Here is a 20,166-nt window from a genome sequence, read left to right as displayed (position 1 = left end):
GATCTCAGCTCAGGTCTTGATCTCAGGGTCGTGAGTTGAAGCCCTAGGTTAGGCTCCATGCCAGGCATGAGATCTACTGAATTAAGTAATTAATTAAACTCCAGCTTTACAATTTGTAAAGTGCCTCTATATTCATTTTTGATTTTCTAAATAGCACCACTGTTCCATAGTTAGGAAGTCCTGGGTGCTTCCATGTTGAGGACAATGAAAGGTCAATGACTGGATCAAGGTTAATACATGATGGGACATGTACCAGTGCCTTCAAACTACATGAAAATGTGTTCCAGATGTGACGTTAGATTTCCAAAACTAGTTCTTGGGATTCTGGATAAAGTCTTGTGGAAAAGAGGTGGTGGTGGCAGCACTTAATCATAGAAGCTTTTCCTTCTTAGCATCTGAAAGGCTGATGCTCACCAGGGGCCTGATGCAGGTACACCATTATCCCACCACTCCCTGTAAAAGGCGGACATCATTTTCCCTGTTTTATGGACAAGGAAATTGAAGTTTGTAAGAAGTTTAAAAGCAAAGTCATAAACCTTGAAGGGGGTAGGGTCGAGATTCAAACATACAACTGTCTTTATTCTAAAGCCCATCTTCTTCATTGCTAAGCATCACTGCCTCTTCGTGTTACTTTCCCTGACTTTGCTTACCTACGAAACCACAGTGATAAGCTAATCATAATAGAGTTTGATGGGAACCAAGTAATACTGTAAGGGGTACGTATCTGGCGGGCACATAGTAGGGATTTCATACGTGTCCTTTATACTAGCATATAGCAAGAGCCAGCTAAGACTTAACAAAGTCTATTGTTTCGTTTAATCATAATGGTGTCATTTGGGATCAGGAGATTCCCTAACCTCGCAGAGCTTGGGTTGGGTTATAGACACGGTAATTGCTTTTGCTTGGTGGCTTGGATTAGAAACCTAGTAACAGAAACTCAAGTGAAATAGAGGTTTATCTTAAAAATACTTAAAAAGACACCTCCTCTGCCCAGCTCCGACTCTGCTTCTGTCAATTCATCTGCCCCACTGCCTCTGCAAGGCTAGATTTCTGCACCGAAGCGCTAAGAGGTCATCCCTTCATGCTCCTGGCTGCCCCGCTGGGTCTGTGTCCTGCCCCAGGGAGCAGCCTGGGGCCTGTCTTGTCTTTGAGACACCTGCTCCCAAGGACTTCTTTGACTGAACCGCTCTGAGGAGGAGAGGCTGCAGCGACTGAAAGGGAGAGGGGCACAGCCGGCCCTTCTGGGCGCCCGCATGTGAAGCTAACCCCTCTCCTCAGGGGCGAGGGCTGCGGAACATGGAAGACACAGCACCAGCCTTGGGACCATCCTTCGACAAGTGCTGGGTGCCCTGGTATCTGTGGTATTGTGACGATGTGGCGCTCACACCTTCCTCTAAATCACACTCCCGCAGAGGCCCCCACTACATGCGAGCAATTGTAATCTTATATGGAAGCTTTTAGGTGTTTTTCGTTTTCCTGTTTGAAAATGTCCTGCTCTGCCTGGCCTAGATGTCAGGCACCTTAGGAGGGGGAAGGCAAAGAGCAAGAAATCCGTGGTGTTCACAGCCCCAACAGCCGCATCTGCCAGGTTTCCTCTCCAGGGGGACCGTTCATCTAACCACATTTTCAAGCAGCCTCCCTTCTGAGAAAGAGGCAGAGGCCTGGTCCTACAGGCCCCAGGCTAACTGGAGTAGCTTCATGGGAGCTCAGCCATCTTTGTGCCAGAGTCTGAGGAACAAGCAAGAGGAAGGAGTGGGGCCTTAAATACTTTTTGGCTTCAGAAGGAAGGGTTCTAATGTCATCCCGAGATTTCCTCAACACTCAGTGTCCTTGAAGGTCTATCCGGGCCCTACAGGCCTATTTCCAGAGGTTGGGTGAAATAAGCGCTGGGGCTTAGTCCCGCCCTGGAAGAGTTTGCTACGAAGAAGCCACTTGGGGAAAAAAAGCTGGTGATGAGGAGAAAAACGGGTAAGACCAGCGGCCACCATGCTAGGGCAGCGGCCCTACAGAGGCGCAGTGCCCCGCCCCACCAGCCACCCCTCCCCCCAGCCCTTTCCTCTCCCTCCCCCTCACCCTTTCCCCCTCCTTCCCCCCCCAGCCCCGCAAGACCACGACCCTGTCACCTCCCTGCTTAAACCCCGCAATAATCACAATGGAAAACAATCCCATTGGTGACAGCCACATAAAATGTAGACACATAGTCACAAACTTGAGGAAGTGCAGCACCTCTTTGGAGAAAACTCCAAGGCTCCACTGTGGGGCATCAGACAAGGTTAATAAATGGGGAGAAATACCTATTGCTGGATGGGAAGACGCAGTAGTGTGAAGCTGTCAGTTCTCCAAGCAAAAGAAGCTATTATAAAATTCCAGGAGGTCAGGATTTTAAAATTTATTTTATTATTCTTTTTCATTGAAATACAGTTGACAGGGGCACCTGAGTGGCTCAGTGGGTTAAGCGTCTGCCTTCAGCTCCGGTCATGATCCCAGGGTCCTCGGATGGAGCCCCGCATCTGGCTGCCTGCTCAACAGGGAGACTGCTTCTCCCTCTTCTCTGTCCCTCCACCCTGCTGGTGCATTCTCTCTCTCTCTCAAATCTTTTTTTAAAAAGACTTTATTTATCAGAGAGAGAGCACGAGGGAGCACCAGCAGGGGGAGCAGAGGCAGAAGGAGAAGCAGGCTCCCCACTGAACAGGGAGCCGGATGCAGGACTCGATTTCAGGACCCTGGGATCATGACCTGAGCCAAAAGTAGATGCTTAACAGACTGAGCCACCCAGGCCCCCCTAAAATCTTTTAAAAATATATAGGTGACATACAAGTTGGGATTTTTTTAAATAGATGTTTTGACCAAATGATTGAAAACTTTTCTGTTAAAATAAATGTGTAAGAACATCCTGGATAAGACAAAAAATTCTGTCAAGGAAGAAGACGGAGAGGGGTTTTCTTCACCCATTTTACTTTTCTTTTCTTCACCCATTTTTAAAACACGTTATGAACGAACACAGACTAACGTGGTTCTGGCACCAGCATAGAGAGACGGGGAAAAATGGAACATAACCAAGTTCAGAAACAGATGCGAGCACGTAAAATACTCTCACATATAAGAAGATCTTTTAAAGGTAACGAAACAAGAAAGAAGAAAATCTTTGGGGAAAGATTGAACTGTTCAGTAAATTGTGTCAGGAAATTTACTAACCATTTAGTAGAAAATAAATTGCTACCGTCCAGCACAAGGGCAGGGCAAGACCCGTAGAGTTAGCCAGTCAGGAAACAAGAAGCCCTTTATAGATTCAGAAAGTTCACTACTTAGACAGTCAGAGAAAGGAATAACCAAGGGTGCTAGGTCTCTGTGGCCCTTGAGCAGGGCGACCCTGAAACCACGTGGGCCAGGTGACAGCAGCACTAATCACAGGACACGTGGTGCCGAGGAGCCAGCGTCAGGCTGCTGCGAAGCTTCCTAGCTTCCTGCTTGCACCCCAAGGGAGGTGAGGCAGAAAGCCGCAGACCTCATCAGAACCAGGAGGCCGTGGGAAGCTGTCTCTGACAGAATCCTTGGGAGACAATGAAGCGAGGAGCAGCTCCTCTCAAGTCCCCCATTTCCCTGCATTCCAGGAAGATCCCAAGGCGTTCTGCCAAGATTCGCATCAGCTGCGATCAGGTCCAGTTGGCCCCAGGTGGCCTGTGCAGGTGCACGTGAGGTCTTGGGTGCCTGCACAGAGCTCTTCCCTACAGCGCCTCCCCAGTCCTCCGGGGGAAATTCCCTGTGGTTTAAAGATTTAAAGGAAATAAACAAATATACTAGAGAAAAACATAGGTAAATGTGTGTTTAATTCTGAGCTGAGATGACTTTTCTTTTTTCTTTTTTTTTTTTAAGAGACAGCACACAAGCTCTGGGCGGGGGGGGGGGGCGGGGGGAGGGCTGCAGAGGGAGCAAGAGAGAATATTAGGCAGGCTCCAAGCCCCAGAAGGGGCCCGCTGTGGGGGCTCCACACAGAAACCACAGGGGGCTCAATCTCACAACCCTGAGATCGTGACCTGAGCAGAAATCAAGAGTCAGATGCTTAACCCACTGAGCCACCCAGGCTCCCCAAGGGATGGCCTTTCTAAACATGGTATCAAAAGCAGAAAATACAAAAGAAAAATAAAAGAGATAAATTGGTTACATAAGAAGGTTTCGTAGGTCAAAGAATTTAAAATGCCAGTATTATGTTTAAATTCCCTTGCTGAGACAGCTTTTCTATTTTCTTAGAGCTTCTGACTACCTTTCTCTTCTTCATTAGTATCTTCATGTATCTTTATTTAAAAAATGATTTCATTATATGAGATTAGCAGTCAAGTTCTCCCTTTTCTGTACCCTTCCAGATGGAACAGTGGTCCCCACATGAGTATAATTATAGGACTGCTGTTAATGCTCTCCCACGTAGAATGTCCCATTTTCAGTGCCCCATGTTTTTCTCCTTGATTTGTTCCTTTCTTCTCACAGAATATACCCTGCACTAACTTCCTAGGGAAGGATGAATGAGAGGTAACTCAGGTGAGTCCTTGTATGTCTACATCTAGCTTTAGTTTACCCACCCCACCCTCTAACCCATCCCACCCCACTTCCACCCACTGACCCAACCCCACCCCACCCCCACCTGCGCCCTCCACACATGCTGCCCCTATCATTAAGCCCCCAACACCATTGATGTCTTTCCTGAGTACGGGGTTGGTTTTTTTTTAAGATTTTATTTATTTATTTCACAGAGTGAGGGGTAGAGATAAAGCATGAGCAGGGGAGCAGCAGGCAGAGGGAGATGGAGAAGCAGGCTCCCTGAGGAGCAAGGAGCCTGACACAGGGCTCTATCCCAGGACCCAGGGATCATGACCTAAGCTGAAGGCAGATGCTTAACTGACTGAGCCACCAAGCACCCTGTGAGTATGGGTTTAAACTAAATTTCTCTTAGAATCTAAAAGCTTTGGTCCATTTTTTTCTAAATCCAGTATTGCTCCTGAAAACTCTGATGTCAATCTCCTTTATATTCCTTAATATATGTCCCTATATTTTGTTTTTAATGTCTGAGATCTTTTGGGATGTTCTCTCTCACTCACTCTGGCTGTTCTAAAATTTCATAATGATATACCTATCTATGAGTCTACTACCATTTTTATTTTGTTCGATTCTCAGTGAGTCTTTGGTGATTCATGGGCTTCAGTTCTGGTAAAAATTTCTCCCTTCTTTTTCCTCCGTTCTCTCTGTTCAGAACTCCAACTGTTTGGTAGATTACCCTTCCATCTTTGATTTTTTTTTCTTCATGTTTTGGTCTCTTTTTGTTCTACTTTCTAGGGCATTTTTTACCCCCTTTCATTTCAATTATTTTGCTGATTTTTTGTTTAATTTTGACAATCATATTTAAAATTTCCAAAATCTCTTTTTTATTCTTGTAACCTCTCTCCTGCTCTCAGTGATTTTCAACCTTGCCCGCACGTTAGAACTACCTGGAAACTTTTAAAAACCTTGATGCCCAGGCCATACCCCAACCAACTAAATCAGAATCTTTGGGACATCCATATTTTCTCAAACTCTCTAATTGACACCAATCTTTATCCTAGTTTGAGAACCATTGCTTTATCCTGTCTCCATTTTAGAGCCATAGTATCTTTTTCTTCTATATTCTATTAATATTGAATATGCTTCAACATTATATTAATATCAAATATTATGTATATCACACACACATATACTAGTTAGCTAGATAGGTAGATAACTATCTACTTAACTTCTGCCATATACATAGAAGGTATAATTATCAGGCTACAGACTCAGATATGCCTAAATGCATCTATTTTTGTCTTACCATAATTCAACTTAATTTCTATTTCCAGCCCCTATTCTCACAGATAGAAGAAACTTCATCTTAGTCGACGCAATTTTATTTCCATTCTGGGTTTATGTATGCAATGCCCTTTGACTCTCTCTTAGGCTGCTTATTAGGGAGCAGAGAGAAACATGCTTCCTCGTTATTTTTAAACAGAGGCACCTCTTAAATAAATTACTGGGTGTCAAAATGCAATGGGGTCATCACCATTTTGTTTTTCCTCTTAGCTTTCTTCATCCTTAGAAATGAGATGTCACTGGCTCAGGTGCAACACACGTATTAACACATGTATTCTCTCTTTTATAAAAGTTGATTTGTGCCTCTGTCTTACCCGTGCAGGAGGCTGTATTTTCCCCTCCAGAAAGAACTGCCTGGTATGCATGTCGAGTTCCCAGCAGGGTACGTTACACGGTCCTTTCTTTCTAAGCTGAATTCTGTATGTTTTTGTCTAGATATCAGGGCAGGTGTTAATGGGCAAAGTGGTTCTAATAAAATGTTGTACAGTCAAGCGCCCACACACACTTGCTCTCTCTCTCGCACACACACCTGCGTGTACGCACGCCAGCACACGCACGACGGCGCACGCAGGTCCACCTCGCCTTCTTTCCTCAACCTTTTCCAAACGGCCACGGAGCGAGAAGCTTTCACCACCGCAGCTGCTTCTCCGTGATCGAGGGGGCTGCACGCGTCATGGCTGCGCTACCCAACTGCTCCCTAAGGAAGGACAGCGAGCAGGCCCTCCCAGATCCCAGGGCAGATGCTGAGGTCGCCCTTGGCCGGGCTGAAAGCCCACTCCGCTCTTTGCCCTTCCTTCCTGCCGTTCAGGCGCCTCCAGGATTTGTGGACCATTTTCACAACAGTGAGGATGAGATGCCCTATCATGTTAGGAAACTGTATAGGCTCTGAAGGCATTTTCGACCCACACCGACACATTCTTCAAGCTGATTTATGGGCTAAACCCCCGTGCAGATTGACCAGAGCTAGACTGACTACATCTGGAGTGGAATTCTAGATCCACAGAGAAGCCCAAAGGTGTTGGGAGTTCTATGCTTCTGACCTTGGAAGAATGTTCTAATGTCAGGGGGAAATTGCTGCTGCTGCCTTCTCCCGCTCAGACTGCAGAGATTTAAATTCCAAGAAGTTCAGCTCTTGAATTTAGTGATTCTGTGACTATGTGGATTGATTTTTCATATCCACAAATGTATGTATAAATAATGTTATAAATGTGTTATATAATGTTCAAAAGTGTTGTAAAAGTTATTTCCTGGTAATTTGGCTAGCCTGGGTGGTAGGACTCCGCCTCTCTGTCCCAGGGTTGACACTTTGGCCACCCTTGGGGCAGAGAAGGTCAGCGTTTGTCTTACTGTTTCTCCAGGACAGCAACCATCTCTGTGTGTATCCTCTTCCTCCTGGTGGTCCACTGTGAACACAAGGTCAACCTCCATCAGATGACAGGGTTGCCCCCGCCATACTTCCCTGCTTACTTTCCCTTTACTTCCCAAACAGAATACACATTTTTGCCTAATGAGAATAAAGTTATTAATTAAATGTACTATTTTATTAATGCATTATTTATTTATTCTTCCTTTTTAATAATTATCATGTAAAAGTTTCAACATATGTAAGTTAATATGTACTGCTCACCACTGTCCACATTTATGTTGTTTTTGCCTCACTTTGCCTCTGTTTTTTAAAATTTTGACACATATATGTACTTTCATGTAAAATGAATTTAATTGTATTTCGTGTATTATGTGTGCTTTTTAAAAACTAAGATAAAAAGACCCAGTATTTTTCTACTTTGTTCCTTGCTTTCCCTTTTCTCTCTTTTCCTGCTCCTTCCACATTAGCTCCCACAAGCTAATCCATGTCAACAGCCTAACGTGTATCATCCGTGCTTTTCTCCTCGCTCATACGATCACACAATTGCTTTGCCCATGTCCCCACACGCTTGCTTTACAAATATGGGATCACATAGTTCCCTGCCTTTGTTATTCTTATTCAACAAAATTGTATAGAAATACTTTCAAGTTAACTAGTATAATTCTAACTCATTCCTCTTCATGGCAATGTGCAAGATTCAGTGGTGTTCTGGACCATCTAGTATTTAGTGCTCACCTCTTGCAAGAGCAAGTTATTCAATATTTGAGAATTTTGAAAGCTGGTTATAAATCACAAGAAGCTTCAAATAGTCCACGGTGGGAGAATTTACACCCTGGAAACTGGCAAACACTACAATTCAGGGCCTTCTGGTGAAAGTTTACAATAACTTATTCCAGCAATCACCTGTTGACTGGCTGTTCATTTCATTTCCCTCTTCTGTTTATTTTCTGTTTCCTCCCACTGTGAGCAATGCTATAATCAACTTGGAGGATGTGAGCAGTGCTGAACAGGCTTGGGCAGCCGCCCCACTGCGGGTCCAAGGCCAGGCTGGGCAGGGGCTCAGGGAGGCCTGGGCCTCAGACCCTGGCTGCAGCTGCCTTACTGTTCCTTTGATGCCTCAGTTTTCCAGAATGTTCTATGTGGACCCTTCTTATGAGGTCTCCCATGGTGTTGACCTCCTGTCCTTCCTTCCATGTCCTCGTCTCCTCTGCTTCAGCCCTTCCTGCCTGTTGTCCATAGCTGCCTCCTCTACACTCTACATTCTGAGGGAGACACATAGAATAACCAAGGCACAGTCCCTTGGGTTTTGAAAATCCTGCAGTTTGTGGGTTGCGGGCGGTGTGCGGACTGGGTAGAGACGGGAAGGAGCTGGTTTCACTTGGGCTGAGCTCTCAGAAAGCAATGGCTGCTTTAGGCTGCTGATCGCCGTAACTCTCTTCGGCCTGTGCCCCCCGCCCGAGCTCCCGGCTCTGTTTCCCCGTCTGCTGAGCACCGCCAGCCGTGGCCCATCGGCACCTCACACTCAGCAAACCTCTCCAGAAGGAGCCCCCTGTCTCCCATCTCTGCCTCTTGCCCCTAACCACGACTGGGGGCAGCTGCTGTTTCTTCACGGGTGCGCACCCCTGGAAACAGCAGTCTGTGGTGTTCGAACAACGTGCCTGTGGAAAGCCTCGGCATCCAGCTGACGTTAGTTCCCTTTCCTTCCTTCGCCTCCCCTCCCCTCCTTTCTCCTCTCTTTCTTGGAGGAAGAGCTGTCTCAAGTCAGCAAAAAAGGAAGGTTCATAGCGTTGCCACAGCGAATGTGTAGAGAATGTTCTCTAGACAGAGAAGCCCAGCGAGACAGCCTCCAGAGGAAAGCGACACTCCCACTTGATACGTGTTACCAGTTTTTTATTGACCAAGACTTAGGTGGGAAAGGAGCCAGGGTGCGTGCTGAGCAGGGGGCAGCACGAGCCACAAAAGGGGTCTAGTCCAGAGACTTAGACGCCCGAGGACCCTGGCCAGGCTGAGGCAGAGGGCGTGATTGAGCCGAGGGCATCCAAGTCAGAGGAGAAAAAGTTTTCTCTCTTTCCCTTCCACTTGCAAATTGCCCAAGGCAGGCCATCCATCAGCCCCGGACCGACACTGCTACATCCATCCTCCCGTTATCTCCTGAGCCGGGTTGTTGGAAAAAGCTCATAAAACATGCGAAGACAGAACGTAATTATTTAATAGGCTGTCAGAAGCCTGAGCACCAGGGCCCGGCAGCGTACCAGGAAAAATGAAAGATCGCTCATGTGGAAAAGTTTGTGGGTTTGAAGTCAAAAAAAAAATTGGGAGGAAATACAGCTAGAATGTGTTTGGCTTAGAATAGTGAGTCAGTGCTTTCAGAGGGCGGGTCTAAACATGCGGTGAACACTGAGCTCCTACTGTGCGCAAGACACTGTTCTAAATGTGGAGGTTCAGGGTGCCTGGCAGCTCAGTCGGTGAAGTGTCTGCCTTTGGCTCGGGTCATGATCTCAAGGTCCTGAGGCTCTCTGCTCAGTGGGAGTTTGCTTCTCCCTCTCCCTCAGTGATCTCTCTTGCTTTCGCTCTCTCTTAAGTAAATAAATAAAATCTTTAAATGTGGCATTCAAAGATGCTCTAGACACTGAGCTGGTCTCCGATGTATCAGTCTGCCTGTCTGGGGCCAGACAGAGAGGGGTGCAAATCACACTCCACCATTTACTTGACTTCACTTAATTCATTTCATCTCCCTGAGCCTCAGTTTGCTGATCTGCAAAATGGGGACAATGATCCCATTTTATAAGAATAAGATATAGTAGCATGTGTAAAGCTCTTTGCATAATGCCTGGTACATGTAAATAATAAACCTCAGTTCTCCCCTGCCCCCACCCCTACCTTCTCCCACCTCATACTGACAAGCTGTTTTCTTCGCTGCTGCGCTCCCAGTGCCCAGAGGAGTGCATGGTCTGGCAGGCGGGGCTGGAAGGATGTCAAAGTGCAAAGCTGCCCTTGGAGAAAAATAAATGCACATGTTCAGAGCAGAGCAAGGAAACCTGAGAATGATCAATGGGAACTGTTGACAGCACCCCACGTTTGGTCCAGATAAGAGAAGATGTGGTGTTTGCTAGGAAGGGTGGGAAGTCTGTATTCATCTGTGTGGAAGGCTCATCTATGTGGTTGGGGAATGAGCCTCGGGGAGTCTGGACCTAGACTGAGTCCAGCTGAGTGGGAGGAAGTGTCTTCTGCTGGCAGAGCCTGAGTGGTTGCAGATGGAGTTCTGGGAGGCGAGGTCAAGTGTCCCACACTGGCAGGCAGGAAAGACCCTCTCCTGGCTTCCAACCCTGAAGGCTCAGATTCTGAGAACTCTGCTCTATTGGAAACAGTCACCGAAGGAGGCCTTGGCTGTCACTTGGGACCATTCCAAACCTGTTGCAATCTTCCCCTCCATAAGTAATGGTGCAAACTTAGTTGTTCAAGGTCATAATCAACACCACCAACCTGGGCCCCTGTTCTCGGTCTGCCTGTAGTGTCTCAAGTGCCCCAGCACTCTCCCTGCTTCTCCCTTAATCACCCTGTCCCTTCTCCCTCAAGGGCCATCTGCCCTCCCACACTGCCCTTCCAAGTAACGCCCATCCCTCGTGGTCTAGCTTCAGTCGGCCAGGAGGCTTCCCGGACCCCCGCACGTGCAACCGCCACCTCCTCTTCATCGTCTCCCCGTGTCTTCCTGGTAGGTGTACGAGAGATCTCACGGGATTAACTCTCCCACAAGAGACAGGAGCTTCTGGCCTCTTGCAGAGGCTTCGTGTTCTTCATTCTCACTTCCTCACATCCTAAGAAAAAATAATGGGTGCTTAATATTTGATTTTAATTGCTTGAGTAGGGCAGGTCACTACATATTATCCTCTCCCCGACAAAAACAGACAAATGAAAACAGAAGAAAACAAGTGGAAAAACCCAAGTTCAACTTGTAACCGTTTCTGTCTGTCTGTCAAGGCCTCTGCACGCTCTGGGTCCTTGGAGAAAGAGCTCTGCCGCTATCACTATGTAACGACTGACTGTGGGCCCACACTGAATCATAGTATGAGTCCCCCAAATCTCTCCCTTGCTCGTTTGCTCACTCTAGCCCCCAAACATCTCCAGTAGTGAGGAACACCATTTTGCATATTTGGGTTCAAGTTCTGGACCCAACACACATGGACACGGCCACCTCCAGCAAGGCCACGGGGACCAGGCTCAGTCTCCTTCTCTGGGACATGGGGTGGATGACGACTTGCTCTCAGGATGGTGTGTGAATCCAATAAAACGCAAAGTACTTTACAGGCGTCGGTGGCCGATATCAGCATTTGGTGCCCTATCTTCCCTGCGAAGCGCTTGGTGCCCAGCCCGCTCTCGGAGAAGGGCAGGAGTCCTCCCAACCTGCTGCCCCTGGTCCGCTGATGCGGGAGCTCAGGAAGGACACCGGGGTGCTGGCCCACTCCGCCCCCGGCGCCTGCCATTCCTACAAAGCCCGTTCCCTCTCCTGAAGCTTCCGGCTCTGAAAAAGAGAGAAAAGCATGTGTCCTGAGAAGCCAGGGCAGCATTTAAACTCCCCGTTCATCTACTTTCGTTTTTCTACAAAAGAAGGAGCTGTCAGTTTTCCATTGCTAACACATGAAAAGAGATTAATGGCAGTAATAGTCCATGTGGAGATAATGTTCCAGGAGAAATACCTTCCATTCGAATTCTCTCAGTTCAGAGAAAAGGGAGCCTCAGAGGCGGTAGACTGGATCTGATGAGGAGTCATAGGCTTCGGAAGATACCGAAATACCTCAGTTACCCCGGGATGCCTCCGCTTTCCTAACCTGCCTCCTCCACTAAATGCAATTTGCTCTTTTTGAGTCAAGCCAAATTTTTAGTGGTGACTTAAGCTGGTCTTGAGATGTGAGCCCACCGCATAACCGGAAGTGGTCGGTGCCTGAGCTTCTCATTCAGAGTAACGCAGTGGAAAGGGCCCTGGCCCCTTCGTGTCCGGGTGACCCAGCCGGGGTGCCGCCGCTGTGCCATCCTGAGAACAGTGGCGTAAGCCCGAGACCAAGGTTGTCGGAGGCAGTGCCTGTAGGTGACACAGAGGATTCAGGTTCTCTTTCTTCCTATTTTCTTTTCTTCACTTTCCCCATAATCGTTAAATTTCATGCTTCTTTGGAGATCATCTCCCCTCCACCACTTCCGGCCCTTGTCTTGATTCAGCCCTTAAATTTGCAAGGAGAAGTTGAACACTGTCTCCCTGTCCTCCCAAAGGCTACCACCAAAACTCTTGTTTCCAGTCATTTGATAAGAGCCTGATATATGAGAGATTGTGATTATGGATGGATGAAGGAAGAACACCTGGTTCCTTCCTTCATCCATCCATAATCACAATCTCTCATAAATCAGGCTCTTATCAAATGACTGAAATCAGGCAGATAGTGCAAAGGCTGTGCTCTTGGACCAATGAGGCTGACCCCCAGCGACTCACTCTCACTGAACAGCCGCTCTGAATGGACCGTTCCCCAGGCAGATCTGCCAGGAGAAACAGCCCTGGGCAACATCTGATCGTAGCTTTTAGGGGTGTTGTTTGGGACCACTGTCCGAGGGTCCTCACAGTGAGACGCCCTGACCAGGAGCCCTGGGACCATTCCTCATGGAGGTCTTGGCAACTAGAAAAGCAGGTCGTCTTCTGGAGGAAGTAGGTTGGTTTTTACCTCAGTCTTGGTGAGTCCTGTGAAGACCAGGAGCTCCTCCATGCTGGGTCGCTGGGGAGTTCTGAGGCAGATCTGTGCATGTGCCTTGCACGTCCCCATCTCCACATTTCCTTCTCTAGTCACTCTCCAGACCTATTCTCCCTTTGCCTGGATCCCCTCTACCCTTCTTTTTAGCTTTTGGGTCCTATGTATTTTTGTAAGACCTTTCTAGAAAAAAAGAGGGAATCATAAATTCAAAACATTTCAGAAATTATAGGATGCCTTGAATGGTTTCTTTTTAAAGATTTTACTTATTTATTTGAGAAAGTGAGAGCATGAGAGACAGAAAGAGATCACCAGTGTGGGTGAGGGGCAAAGGGAGAAGCAGACTCCCCGCTGAGCAAGGAGCCTGATGCGGGGATCACGACCTGAACCAAAGGCAGACGCTTAACCCACTGAGCCACCCAGGTGCCTGCCTTGAATGGTTTCTTAACCATTTCTTGTCTGTACATTTAAGCTTCTTAAGTCGATTATAGTCAAAATGGGGAGGGTGGTGTGGCTGGATGTTCACATGCCTCCAAAGAAACACAGTTTGCTGTGGCAGCCAGTCTGTGGTATTTGTTACAGCAGCCCAGGCAGACTACAGATCACTTTTTTCTCACTTCTTTTATGTCTCTCAGTGACTCAGTCCAGGTCCTCTGAGAAGCAAATGCCAAGACAGTATTAGACATGCCAGAGATGTATTGGGGGAGTACCTGTGAAGGATCAAGGGGCAAGGGAGCAGCCGAGAGGGGGGAGGGGCCCAATCTCTGCTGTGGGTCTGACCCCTGTGAGAGGAGAGAGTGAAGGAAGGACAGTGGGTAAGAGGAGCCTCTGACCACAGCGAGCTCCAAGGAAGTCTCAACCGGGCCTGTGGGGAGCCCCAGGGCAAATATCCCCCGCCAGAGGAGCCTGCCCTGGACAGAGCTGGCCAGGGGGTTCTACTCCTGCCGTGCCTTGTTGTGGGCTGGGAAGAGCCCAGGGAGGGCATGGCCTCAGCATGAGTGTGTGGGGAGATCTAAATATGGAGCAACTGGAGGCAGTTCCCTGGGTTCCCTCCTCTTGGAGGGAGACGTGGATGGCACACTTCAGTGGACACCCATGGCACCAGCTAACCACACTTTAGGTACTCAGCCTACTGCAATCAGAAGTCTCTGTAAGCATCCAGAAAATGACAGCAACAGGAGATTGGTTAGGAGCTCAGGTGCTGAGGCCAGACTGCCTGGGTCCAGAGCCTGAATCCACCGCCTACTAGCCGTGGGAACGGGCAAACAAACTGCTTTACAGCTCAGTTTCTTTATTTATAAAAGTATGACCATGAGACCTACCTCATGGGGTTGTTGTAAAAATGGTCCATGCAGAGCCCCGAGAACAGAGCTTTGGCAATACTAAGTTCTTAGGCAATATTCGTTAGGGATCGCTATGGTCTGAATGTGTTCCCTCCAGAACTCCTGTGGTGAAATCTGCCCCTCGAGGTGATGGTATTAGAAGGTGGGGCCTTTGAAAGGTGATTAGGTAATGAAGGTGGAGCCCTCCTGAAGAGAATTAGAACCTTTATACAGGAGAGGCCCAGAGAGCTCCCTTGCTCCCTTCTTCCTTGTTCCACAAGGACAAGTCTGCAACCCCGCAGGGGTTCTCACCTGGCCATGCTGGCACCCTGGCCTTGGACTTTCAGCCTCTAAGAGTGTTGAGAAATAAACTTCTGGTGTTTATAAGCTACCCAGGCTATGGTACTTTGTTCTAGCAGCCCAAATGAACTAAGACAACAATTAGCTAACTAATTAAAAATTAGTAAGTTCTCAGTCAAAATTAACATATTAATATTAATATGCTGTGTGTCCCGTCACCACTTCCACCTTTGAAATTTTGCCTTTCAATTTACCCTATTCGAAGACATCTCATAGGCATTTCAAGCAGACTGGCAGGAGGCTTCAAGGAATGTTTCATACCGTTCCCTGCGGGCTGGCATCTATTCTGTCTGGCATTGGAATCAGACACAAAGTTGTGAGCTTAAAGCCTACCACATTGCAAACACCCAAAATGGTAGCTATTTTTACCATGGGCAGTGAGAGGCAGTCTCCTCCTCAACTGTTCCTTTTATTCTTCCATTTACTCAACCTTCATTCAGCATCTGTGGGTGTCAGGCACTGCAGAGAACACCAGAGACTCAAAGATGAATGAGCCTCAGCTCTTGCCCTCCACAAGACCAAACTCTAAGAGAAGCACATGTACAGGCATAGGAAGTAACTATCATGAAGGATCATGAGAATTTTCTTTTCTTTTATTTTAGCAGGGTCCACACCAAGCACGGAACCCAGTGCGGGACCTGAACTCATGACCCTCACATGGAGACCTCAGCCAAGATCAAGAGTCAGACACTGAACCAACTGAGCCACCCAGGTGCCTCAATCATGAGAATCATAGCAGAGGGCTGGATAAAGTGTGAAGAAAGCAGAGAAAAGGGAGAACTTGCTTCCAGCCAGACATGAGAGAGGACATTCAGGAAAGATAGAACCTTCACCTGGTTCCTAAATGCCAAGATCTAGAGCCACCGGGCTGGGCCTGTGCAGAAACAACTCTTTGGTTTTTGTTTTTTTTTTAAATTTTATTTATTTATTTGACAGAGATAGAGACAGCCAGTGAGAGAGGGAACACAAGCAGGGAGAGTGGGAGAGGAAGAAGCAGGCTCATAGCAGAGGAGCCTGATGTGGGGCTCGATCCCATAACACTGGGATCACGCCCTGAGCCGAAGGCAGATGCTTAACTACTGTGCCACCCAGGCGCCCCCAGAAACAACTCTTTGAAACGGGAAGGATGTCAGTCATCATGTCAATCAACTGCGATAGCCTGGCCTGGGGATCCTCTGTGTGTCTTCAGGGAGGTGTTGCTTCCAGGAACCAGCTGCCTCTCGAATTGTATTATAAATATACATGGCAGAACTACAGAGCAAATCAGAAACAATAATAGCTTCTAGCCTGTCATCTGGTCCTTTGAAGCACTATATAAACAACGCTCATCTCAGTGTTTTACTGGGACTCATGGAGAAGCATGTCAGGGCCTTTTTCTTTGGTGGCCGTTCATTAACAGAATAATCACATGAGGGGCCAGTGCCCCATTAAAGTGCCGACTCTATCCGTTGGGGGAATTTACTCCTGTCTCCCATTCAGCCTGAATTTGCTTCAAATTGTGTTGCTCTTTTGATTTGTTCATATTCTACCTTTACAAACTCCACTTCATGCGTGCCCCACCCCCCACAAAGCTTCTCCTAAAAAAAAAAAAAAAAAAAAAAAAAATGCAACCTGAAGGCTCACATCCCTTGTGTTTTTGTTCCTCAAAGCCTCCTCTGGGAGGCTGCCATGACTGAGGTTTCCGGTAAGATGGACTGGTCCTTGGCCACATGGCAATTGGGGTCCATTTTGTGGAATGGTGGGAAACTCTGGGGGTTTTCTGTCTACCTTGAATACCCATGGGAGGTGCTGGCTGGACTGGCCTGGAGATCTCATTTAGGCTTCCTGATTTGACTGTGGTTCTGATTCTAAAGTAGGAAAAATCCAGGACAGCATGTGGTGCCAGGTGAGGCAAGAGTGGGCTCTCCTCCGGTGGTCCCCAGAGGTCCCTTTCGCTGAGATGGGGAAGCTTGAGGGAGGAATTGGTTGGGAGAGAGGGGGCAGGGGAAAGACTCAAGAGTTCAGTCTTGGAAAGTCTAAGACTCCTTTTAAATCATCCAAGTGGAAACGTAGAGCAGTCTGTTAAATATCTAAGCATGGAGTTCTGAAAAAAAAAGTGAAGGTCAAATATATTATAAAGAGATAAATTTGGAAACCTTCAGGATATAGATGTTGTTTAAATCCATGGGACTGGGGCGCCTGGGTGGCTCAGTCGTTAAGCGTCTGCCTTCGGCTCAGGGCGTGATACTGGCATTCTGGGATCGAGCCCCACATCAGGCTCCTCCACTGGGAGACTGCTTCTTCCTCTCCCACTCCCCCTGCTTGTATTCCCTCTCTCGCTGGCTGTCTCTCTGTCAAATAAATAAATAAAATCTTTAAAAATAAATAAATCCATGGGACTGGACAATATCGCCAAGGCAGTCAATGGCTATAGAGAAGAGGAGTCCTAGGACCTTCCAAAGTTTAGAAGTCAGGGCAAAGATGAGGACCCAGCAAAAGGGATTAAGAGGGAGTAGCCAATGAGGCAGGGAAAAACCTAGGGAAAGTTGGAGTTCTGGAAGCCAAATGAAAGAAGCATTTCAAGGAGGAGGAATGTTCATTTGGGGTAAGCGGCTTGTAGATCAAGTGAGGTGGGGCCGAGAACTGACCATTGGATTCAGCAACACAGAAGTTATTGGTGACCTTGACAAGAGCAGTTTCAGGGAGATTCACTCTGGCTTTTGGGCCCACGTTGGCACTGTGCCAGATCCTTGCCAAGTCTGGTCTCCACTCTCTTCCTGGGCATTTCTCTCAGGTTTCTCCTGCAACAAATGCCCTTGAAATCTCATTGTCACCACCCTGATTTTCTGTCCCTGGAAATTTTGGAAGACATTACAGAAATTCTTAACCTTTTGGGGTCAAGGACTCTTGGAGAAACCTGTATAAATATTTGTTCTTTCTCCATGTGCACAACACATGCACACACAGTTATGAGTTATAATTTCAGGGATTCGCAGACCCCCTCAGCCTTGATCCCAGGTGAATAAAGCCTTACTCTAGGCTCCTCTAATGAGTTTCCCTCACCTCTAGCAACACAGAGGTCCTGATAGCCCAGTTGTTTATCCCACACCTCAAACCCTCCTTAAATATTTATTCACATCAAAGACAATTACAGCTAAGAGCAAATAATGTTTTTATGACAAGCTCTTAGAGAGACAAACTTAGGACAAACACAAGCAGACATAGTTATCAATTCAAATGTGTACTGAATGGAATGATTTCACTTATATTTCTATCTTCTTAGCTCAACCAGAGAGCTGTGAGTTACCATTAGGTGGTTAGATGAGGGGCAGCCAAATCCTCTATGCCAAGAGTCAGAAACTTAGTATCTGTGGGAGCCACACACATAACGAAATAGGCTGAAATTCATGGAAAACACCCAAGTGATAGGGTCTTGAGTGAACAGGTCAAGTGGAGAGTACATACTTGGTTTAGAGAGAGCAGCTGACACTCTGTGCTGGCAAATGTTGGCATGCAAGAAATTCAGCTCATATTGTCCAAGCTGCAGGTGCTCATCTTTATTTATTTATTTGTTTTTTTAAAACATTAAGTAAAACTTTATTAAATAAATGTCTGAAGATACAAAATAATGATGATACATTTCCTTTTAAGCCAGTAAGATTTTCAATTGGTGTTTGTTGATACATAAATCTAATTTGGAATTTCTTCTTTTTTTTTTAGGATTTTTTTAATAATAATTTTTTATTATGTTATGTTAGTCACCATATAGTACATCCTTAGTTTTTTAGTGTTCCATGATTCATTGTTTGTGTATAACACCCAGGGCTCCATGCAATACGTGCCCTCCTTAGTACCCATCACTGGCCTATCCCAATCCCCCACCCCCCTCCCCTCTGAAGCCCTCAGTTTGTTTCCCAGAGTCCACAGTCTCTCATGGTTCATTCCCCCTTCTGTTTACCCCCCTTCATTCTTCCCTTCCTTCTCCTACCGATCTTCCTACTATTTCTTATGTTCCATAAATGAGTGAAACCATGTGATAATTGTCTTTCTCTGCTTGACTTATTTCACTTAGAATTTCTAATTTTTGAAGATAATCTGCAATCTTGATTCTCATGCAGCCTAAACGAAATATGTAAGCAGGAGTCAGAATATATATATTGTCTATAGGATACTAAGTCATGACCGCACAGCTAGGCCAAGTCAGAGGGAACACTGAAGTATGTTTATAGATTAATTTTGGTGTGGAGTCTACTTCTTTTGTTCATTGTGACAGACTGAATTTTCCAAAAGTTCTCAAAGAAATATCAGACCCACATATTTTCCAGAATCTAACCATTTACACCAAGTAAACTTGGAACCCGGCTGGCCTTTGTGTTTGACAGACTGGCATAATGCCGCAGGACTTCCAAGACCAAATCATACAAAGAAACATGGTTTCTACTCGGTGCTCTCTCTTAGAATGTTCATCCCCGGAACCCAGCCCTTAGCTGCGAGGAAGCCCAAACCAGTGCAGCAGGGGCCCCACGGACACACCCATATGGAGAGGAACCGAGGCCCCCAAGCCAGCATCCACCACCCAACACGTATAAAAAAGAACCGTCAAGTGATGTTAAGCCCTGAGTCTCAGAGTCATCCCGCTGAGGCCAGCAGGAAGCCCAGCCAAGCTGTCTCTGCCGTGCCTTGTCCAAATTCCTGACCTGCAGACTCTGTGAGCATAATAAATAGTCGTTTGATGTCACTAGGCTGGAGCAACTTCTTAGGTGGCCATAGTAACAGAATTTCCATTTGCAAATACGAAAGGGCTCCAGCAAATCCATCTGTGGGATCCACCTTTTAGAAACAGCTTCTCTCTCTAGACTCTTTTCAAATTATGATTTTCTTTGGCTGATGTCCCACCAACTCTCCTCTGACTCTGAATTCCAGCCTTTTCCGATACTGCAGCTTCTGGGCTGACGGATGCTCTGGTCGTTCTTCATGGGAGCACAGCTGGCCTCTGGCCAACTTCGAGCTCCTCACCACTTCCCCAGGAACTCGCTCTCCTGCACTGAAGCAGACTCCCAGCCGGCTCTGGAAAGAGGTCTGTCCTGTGCAACCAAGCTACCTTTGCAGCCCTTAACCTTTTTGCTCTCTAAAAAGGGCCGTTTTCCTTCTGGGGACTCTTAGTCGCAAACTCAAAATGCTGCTTTTTTGTTGGAGGGCCTTCCTCGACCTTGAACATCGTGGCTGTGGCTCAAACGGTAGTGCTCCTCTGGGAGACTGGATCCAAGCATGACATTTCCCCGAGACCGACTCCGAGGCCCTGCACCCAGGGCAAACATCTGGCGCGGCCCAGAGGCCGTGGCCGAGTCAGGCAGTGAAGGGCTAGGAGTTTTGCAGTCAGACAGACCTGGATATGAATTTTGCTTTGCCGCTTAATTGTGAGCTGAGGACTGTGGACAAGTTGGGCTCTCCATCTATAAAACAGGCATCATCATACCGCTCTCCTAGTGTTGTTGGGGAGGAAATGAGAGGACGTTTGGAAAGTGCTTATGCCTAT

This window comes from Ursus arctos, unplaced genomic scaffold, assembly GCF_023065955.2.
Source record: "Ursus arctos isolate Adak ecotype North America unplaced genomic scaffold, UrsArc2.0 scaffold_22, whole genome shotgun sequence".
NCBI lineage: Eukaryota > Metazoa > Chordata > Mammalia > Carnivora > Ursidae > Ursus > Ursus arctos.
The sequence above is the reverse complement of the archived record's forward strand: the minus strand, read 5'-3'. Positions refer to the sequence as shown.